Raw genomic sequence first — 8,266 nt, 5'->3', positions numbered from 1 at the left:
TAAATATGTACTTCAAATATGTGCAATAAACTGTTTTTGATGTTTTGCCCCAGCACTACAAATATAGTCCCTGAAGGGAAATTCAGTTTTTTCATATATAATGCATTGATTGAAGAGCTCAGATATTTTATTCACAAAGCGTTAGTAATAATTCGATTGTCCATTCATTTTTTATTTGATTTGTGAGATTTCGTACACAGATGTTGTCTATGTTCATTTGATCGTTTTTCTGAGTCCTGCTGCTTTCCGATGCAGCATGTGTTATCAAAAACATCGCGAAACCTCATGTTTCAAATGTTCTCTTTCGTTACAATAAGTTATAAGATATGTCTTATTACGCTGTTAGGTGGTTAAAATCGTTCTTTGTTTGAAGTTTTCAAATAGTTGATAATAATATTACCAAACTACTACGCAAAGTTCGCATCGTATATTATCGTCTCCCCAATCATGTAATTTAAACGTGATTATGTGTAACGTATAAGCAGTCTTCCGGACACATCAACATTGTCCGTGTCATGTCACATAATTTGACGCTTCCCGTTCTCGGTTTCGAGTTCCGTTTAATCGAGTAGGCGAAATCAAGTAACCGCCACCCCAGTGCTAGTGATTTCATGCGGAGTAACGATTTTCACCCACATTTCGGGGGACCACTATCATTGCAATCGCACTTTATCTGATGCTTCTATACTTACACGTAGAATACATTGTTTGTACACTCGCGGCGGGATTGTAACCGCAGCATGACGATGATGCGCCCTCCTGATTTGTACATTCAATTGAGTTAATTTTCGACGGAATGTGGGATATGCGAGTGGGGACCTGTTATTGTTGAGGTACGTATGACTGAACGACCGGTAGTTAAGTCGAGGTTATAAAAAGAGTCTACTTGTTGCATAGATGATCAGTTCGTGTTTGGTAGGTTTCGAGATCGTTTGATACGATTTTCCGGAAGTTTCGTCTTGTAGTTAGGTCATCATTGGAGATTACTGGCGCGGTGTATTACGCTGTTCCATTCTTCTTGATATTATTTGGTAGAGAAACTTGTGAGTATTCGGTTTTTATTCTCGTTTCAGATCAGATGAATCAGGAGGCAAACTGTGTGTGTGAAATCTGGTGTTTACTTCATAACCCTTTTCCCTGCTTTCTTTTGTATTCCTGCAATATCCTATTCGGATTTTATATGAAAATATAAAACCGTTAAAACAAGTAAAATATTTTTTCATAAATCGTTTTGGAGAACAATCCGAAAACATAAATCTAGGAATATATGTGAAACTGAGTGGTAGTTTTAATTGTGTACAACACGTGGTGTGTAACAAACTATCAAGTGACTCACTAATATTTATTCACATTCCGATGAATGGCACTCGTTGATTGAATGATTTAAGTTAGTTTTTCAAATATCTTTAACCAGTTAACCGCTACTATTCGATGTTAATGGATTAAGTTGTTTCATCGAGAAAGGATAATAAAATAATTTATATTCATAGTAGACAAAGCAGTTTAAATTTTTGGGTGTGCTTATATGAAAAATATAGAATATCGGATGAAAACGAATAATTTAAGTTCAACTATTGTTGAAGTAGGAAGAAAGTTTTTAGACTTTGAGGAATATCTCAGTGCAGGATGTTCTCCACATCGTCGGTTCAATGAAACACCGACACATCTTTAAATCTGTAAATTATTAGAATCCAGAAGGGTTTCTTCGTGAACAGGTTTGATATCGCATTAAAATCAAATGAGGTTAGTGTTACGTATAGCAGATGATTTTGTCATGTTGTTGTTTTGTTAGGCTGGGGAATCAAAGTTTTCAAATAAGTTGATCGTAAATATTTAGAACTAGACGTTAATACTATAGCGTCTATAAAAATCAAGAGAAAGAGCAAATGAACGCTTTGAATATTACGTACTTCAATATACACTTGAATACAATAACATTGTGTGGGACAGAAATCTTGAACCGTAGCAAATTAAAAACGCAATTGTTATACGATAGACGGGCACGTAAAACACCTGGTGCAAAATTATCAATATTTGTTAACTTTCTTATCTTACCTATACTCTAAAGTGATACAAGCTGTGCGTAGTGCGTTTATAAACCATAAAAACGATTCTCTATGTATACATCAGTCCCAGGAATCTACAAAAGTCACGTTAGGTGTCATTAAACCCTCAGCTGATTCTAGGATTTTGGCAACGTAAACGTTTCTTTTCAACTCGTCCAGAAAACAGAGGACTAATCTCCCCATCAACAACCGCGGCCATTATTTAGCCTTCGTTATTGCACGAGCTCCAAGGATAAGCTACGACGACTGAAGATCCTTCAAAACAACAGTAGCAGCAACTAAACAGAGCAGAAGCAGTTTCGGATACAACGCAAAGGCAAGTCGACCAATCATCTGCAGAGACACACAGGAGCACGCATCATTAGTTATCATAATAAAGAATTTGAATTGTAAATTGCATTTCAATGCGTGTGTTCGAAACTAGTCCCTGGAGCTGACTCATTTTTTAAATAACTTTTAAATTCTAGTAACTGAATCAGTCAATCGCTCAAGAATAGTTTAATATTTATAAAACAGATAGATAAGAAGCATCAATTAAAAAAGAAGTTATTTGTTTGTTTTATATTTCAAACAATGATAGCTTTTCATATTACTTATAAAAGAAATTTTTCAAAGATTCACTCAAACTTTGAAAACTTTTTCGGAGGCCCGGAACCACGTCCCATATATGAATTGACTCAGCTCAACAAATTGGGACAATGTTTGTATGTATGTGTGTGGTTTTTTCTAGAAAGGTTAAAAAAGCTTGCAAAGCCTACTATGTAGTGTATTGACACTGCCTATTCACTAAAAACACGCCTTACTCTTTTTTACCTTTCTCTACAACGGAACCACATCCTTGATTCTTCTCGAGCCATTTAACTCTCGATTCTTCTTTTGCTTTCCGTCTCGTCTTAGTTAGCCATTTAGCTCCTGATTCTATGAGCCCTTTAGCTTGTGTTTCCTGTGATTGTCTAATTTATTGAGCCTTTCGGCTCCCTTTTGCCACTCAACACCACAGCTTATTGAGCTCTTTGGCTCCCTGTCTTGTGCCTTTCGGCACCACAACTCTTTTAAGCTTTTTGGCTCCCTCATCGTGCCATTTAGCACCACTTCCTCGTTATGCTATTCCGTTCCCGACTTGCTGGCGAGCTACTCCTTCTAGTTCCCGACGGGGACCTACTTCGACGCAGAATTCCTTGGCGAAAGAAGTTCTCCCGAAACTGAACCAACTAGCTAGGTGTCACGGTCGGTCCGGCGATTTTAGTGGAGCACGGCATCCGATTTGCTTTTGCCCCGACGACCTGCGACTGGTTGTACCTCGTCGTGATCTACTCAGTGTAGTCCCCGGTGGTGAATCTAGCTTACGTCGATAGAGAGTTCCCCGGCGAAAAAAGTTTTCCCAATACCGTTTCTTCTATTGTTTTCGCTATATTTTACTTGGGCCAACCGGTGGGGTGGCATCCCGGCGATTCATACCCGGTGCTCTGTTGCGCTTTACTGGCTCTAATCCCCGGCGGTGGTTCGAGCTTACTCACAAGCTACCCGGTATGGTGGTCGGTCGGGCGATTCTGGTAGAGGCTGATGTTCAGTTCGCTGGCGGCCCCACAACCCGACAAACCGACCACAGTGGCACCTCACGTACTACTCAACTTATCTTTGGTGGTGGATCTACTTTATTTCAGCGGATAGTTCCCCGGCGCCTGAATTTTTCGACTGTCACGCCGAGCATACCTCTTCGACTTTCGTAGAACCTAGCGCATTTGAAGACCACGTGTTCTGGTGTCTCTTGCACATTCACACACTCCGGGTAAAGGGGAGACGAAGCGTGTCCAAACCGATGCAGGTACTTCCGGAAGCATCCCAGCCCGGACAAAACTGCGTGAAATGCACCCACGCTTCTATGCACCCACGCTGACACATTTGGAATGAGCAATGTGGACGCTTTTCCCGCTTTGTATCACTCTTGCTACCACTTAGCCATCGAATCCGCTCTGAGAAGCCTCCAAGAATTTCGTGTATTTCACCGCTGGTAACATTCCCCATCCTCAGCCAGAGTGATGCAAATGGGGATGATCCCAGATATGACATATACCGCCTCCGATCATATGGTTCTGTACGCACTCGCGACGCGAACAGCCATTGCACTATGGTCCCAAAGCTGTATTTAGGAAGACAAAACTGTTTGCGCCTAAACCGTTGGTTTTAGATATATAGTATCTTCGGCAAACTTTCTTAGAACTTTCTTTCCGATTTTTTTATATTAGTTGAATTAGGGTGGTCATTGTGGTTAGGGTGTTCAAAGTATCAACTTCTTGGATATGTAAAATTCAGCTACATAGTGTTCTACAAAGTTATAAATCAATCAAATTGAAGTAACTTTTCTGAAGAAACTATGTGGCTATTTCTAATGGTTCATGTGCTATGATTTTTGCAATATTTAAGGTAGGGTGGCTCTTTAAAAATTGGTTTTCTATTAATATCTTTTTGTGTATTAATTTCTCGCTAATACTTTGTTCTAGAGGTTTTTAGAACTTTTGTAAATACACATTTTCGCCGAAGCAATGAAGTTTCTATCTCTTTTGTTTGCATAGTTACAGGCGATTTTCAAAACAAAAATGGTTTTTTAAAGATATATGTTTCAACATTGCAAATGGATTTTCAATCTTTTAATTTCATTTGAAAGATCGGAATTTTTTTAGTTTTTGGTGAAAAAACTGCGGGAGCGTTATTTCTGTAAAATAAATAATTAATTTTTGAAAATGGTGTATTTTTCAACAAAAATCGCTCATAACTTTTCAAATAGACGAGATAATAACTTTGTTACTTCAGCAAAAATCTGTGCCATGCAAAGTTCTAAAAGTGCTGCAAACAAAGTATTTACGATAAATCAATGTATGAAGTGACAAATGAAAAATAGTGATTTTAAGAGGTCACGTTTTCATCGCTCAATCTCTTCATCTTTTTGTTTTGAAAATCGCCTGTAACTATGCAAACAAAAGAGATAGAAACTTCATTGCTTCGGCAAAAATGTGTATTTACAAAAGTTCTAAAAACCTCTAGAACAAAGTATTAGCGAGAAATTAATACACAAAAAGATATTAATAGAAAACCAATTTTTAAGGAGCCACCCTACCTTAAATATTGCAAAAATCATAGCACATGAACCATTAGAAATAGCCACATAGTTTCTTCAGAAAAGTTACTTCAATTTGATTGATTTATAACATTGTAGAACACTATGTAGCTGAATTTTACATATCCAAGAAGTTGATACTTTGAACACCCTAACCACAAGGACCACCCTAATTCAACTAATATAAAAAAATCGGAAAGAAAGTTCTAAGAAAGTTTGCCGAAGATACTATATATCTAAAACCAACGGTTTAGGCGCAAACAGTTTTGTCTTCCTAAATACAGCTTTGGGACCATAGTGCATTGGTTGAAACGTGCTTGCCAGTTTCGTCCGGTTCAGCTATGAATTTGCAAGTACGTCATCAACGTGCGGTGTAGTCGGTCGTGCGGTCGGGTCGTGCTTCAGGAAAAGATCCTCCACAATAATTTTCAGGTTGTCTGCGCGCATTGCAGCTGGCGTCGTTGGACCCTTGATCTTGGGCATCACGACACGGTAAACGTTGCCCCAGGGGTTAGCATCTACCTCAGCGCTGCTGCTTGTAGCAAAAGGACTTGCTAGTACTATCTCGCGTTTAAAATGCGGTCCAAACCGCCTTACGCTTGCACTGAACGCGTCTTCTGGATTTTTGGCAACTAACACGGAGAATGGCGAGCCTTTCGTTTCGCCAATACACAGGTCGCCGGTAGTTCCTCGGCTCCAGTTTACTGGGCATTGCTACGCCACACGCTGTCGCTAATGTTTCCGACAGCTCATCGCCATTCTGCATTGGAGCGAGGCTGTCAGCACTTTCCACAAATAGGCTCTTGTCGAAGAGCCTCTTTTTCCACTCCCACTTGCCAGTCCTTACTCTCTGCGTTACAATACACTAGCGCCGACCAATGGTGTAGTGGTTGCTCACTAACTCACCAATTCATGCCACCCATCAGCGACGGACTGCAGAATGTCGATGATGGATTCCCAACACCGTTCTTACATAATGTGCTAGCGAAACCTTCGTTGCACTAACGCGTCGGTTAGTACGTCTAGCATCCGATTGTGTTGCTCTGGTGTCCACCGTTGAGTGAGAGAAAGGGAGTTTATAACAGCTGCACACGAATTCTCCATCCAGGCGATCACGAAGCCTTTGTGTGCGCTATTTACCAGTTTTTTTTGAAATAGGGAATCCGTCCATCACTTGGATTACCGCCATTCCTGTACTAACCACCACCCAGTTACCGTAATCGGGAGAAATACGATCCAGCTCTTGAACAATTGCAACATCGTACTTCGTTTCTGTTGACGTGTGTGTATGTATGTGTGTATCTGTATGTATGTACACTAATATAAGTGTCGGTTTCTAATGAGATGAAGTCGAAACGCACACATGACTTTATTAAGCTAGGATGTGTGTCCATTTTTTTCTCTTTAGTGGGAAATATAGCATAGTGCTTTGGCATTGGCCTGCTAAGCCAAGACAAGTTTCGGCTTCGCTGTGTCTTATCGGCATAAACAGAACTTCTGCTCGGACGAGACATCATATTTTACCACTCGTTTGATTGAAACACAAAGTGTATTATCGTTCTAGGGATTTAGCGTCAAACCGGCGCTAATCTATTCCGACAATAAGTTAGTGTCGGTTTCTGATGAGACAAAGTCAAAGCGCACTAATGACTGAATTAAGTTTGGATTTGTGCCCTTCACGTACAAATACTGGTTTCACCAAAAAGATGGGTAGGTAATAGAATACACTTAGGCTGTTCATTCGAATGCTGCAATTTTTGCTATCTTCTGCATTAAAATTAACTATTTCAATATTTGTTATGATGTATTGTGCCCCGTTGTTGTGATGCATTTTACCCTCGCACAGGTGCATTTTGCCGTGCCAATTGATGGTCTATAGCTAAGTTATGATTATATTTTCTTAGGGGTGTATTTTACCACATCTACTCCTACATACGCTTGCATAGGGTTGTGGTACCGGTAATACCGGTACCGAAAATCCCGGGAATACCGACCCATTTTTGGTACCGTAATACCGGTACTGAACAAAAGCCAGTACCGGTATTTTCGGTACCATACAATTTTTTATGAAAAATATGTGAACTCTCTAGGGAGACCTGTATCAAAATATCGGTCGGCAAGATGACTTTTAATTATATTAGTTACCTTCTGGATAAATCGTTGAGCTAACACCACCTATAATTCTAAAAGTTAACTAGCTCGCGTTGTACTGAACGGTATGTTTAAATTCCTGCACTATTTTGTCGAAATTAAATTTTAACAATCTTGTACTAAATTTCAAAATACTCACATATAGCGTAAGAGACGTAAAAATTTGCTATGATTTTTTTATTCGCGACATTCTGATTTGCTTCCATTATTCATTAGGTGGCGCGTTATAAGACTATGGTCTAAGTCATGTCTGTATTTGGTTTGTTCTTAAACCTTTATCCATAAAAGAACGAACAGCGATTTAGTAGCTAACAATTTTAGAGTTGGTGAACTGGTTAAAATTGGGCGATTTGTAATTATTGGTGATCGGAAAATTCTGCAAAACTCCATAGTTTACAGGAAAGCAAGGAGCGTTGGTATGCATTAGAGAATAGTAGGCAAACGACATAAAGGTCGAAACCAATTTACAGAAAAGCAAGAGTGGAAATGCGAGCAACCTGTTCGGATTTACTGGTGTTCTCGCTTTGATTTACTGTTGTTAATGGGGTTTCTTACATTTACCATCTGTTGAAGTCGACGAAAGTTGCACCGCTTAGCAGTTATCGATTTCAAAGTGGCCTAGATTTCGAAATAAAAGAAGGTGTCGCATACAAAAAATATCTTCTGAAATGAGTCATGCAAGAAAATTAAAAGCAATAAACATGTTTTTTAATCAGCACAAATCAATTATCTGAAAATAAGGTCATCAGTTTGAGCATTCAACTTCACTTTGAAGCTTTTTTCGATTTTTTTAAAAAAATATTCTAGTACCGGTACTTTACCGGTACTACCGGTACTGAGGGCTTCAGTACCGTAGTACCGGTTCTCGCCAAAAAGGGTCGGTACTGCGAACCCTAGTCGAAACCAATTTACAGAAAAGCAAGAGTGGAAATGC

General features: G+C 39.3%; 1 long non-coding RNA gene across 1 annotated transcript; it reads left to right on the top strand.

Annotated features, from left to right (window-relative positions):
- Positions 1–502: 502 nt before the first annotated feature.
- LOC131689875 (uncharacterized) lies at positions 503–2,460 on the top strand. Its single transcript, XR_009305486.1, has 2 exons — positions 503–833; positions 1,074–2,460. It is a non-coding gene; the product is annotated as an uncharacterized LOC131689875 (long non-coding RNA).
- Positions 2,461–8,266: the final 5,806 nt, after the last annotated feature.

This window comes from Topomyia yanbarensis, chromosome 3 (assembly GCF_030247195.1).
Source record: "Topomyia yanbarensis strain Yona2022 chromosome 3, ASM3024719v1, whole genome shotgun sequence".
In the NCBI taxonomy this organism is placed as follows: Eukaryota; Metazoa; Arthropoda; class Insecta; order Diptera; family Culicidae; genus Topomyia; species Topomyia yanbarensis.
The sequence above is the reverse complement of the archived record's forward strand: the minus strand, read 5'-3'. Positions and strand labels throughout refer to the sequence as shown.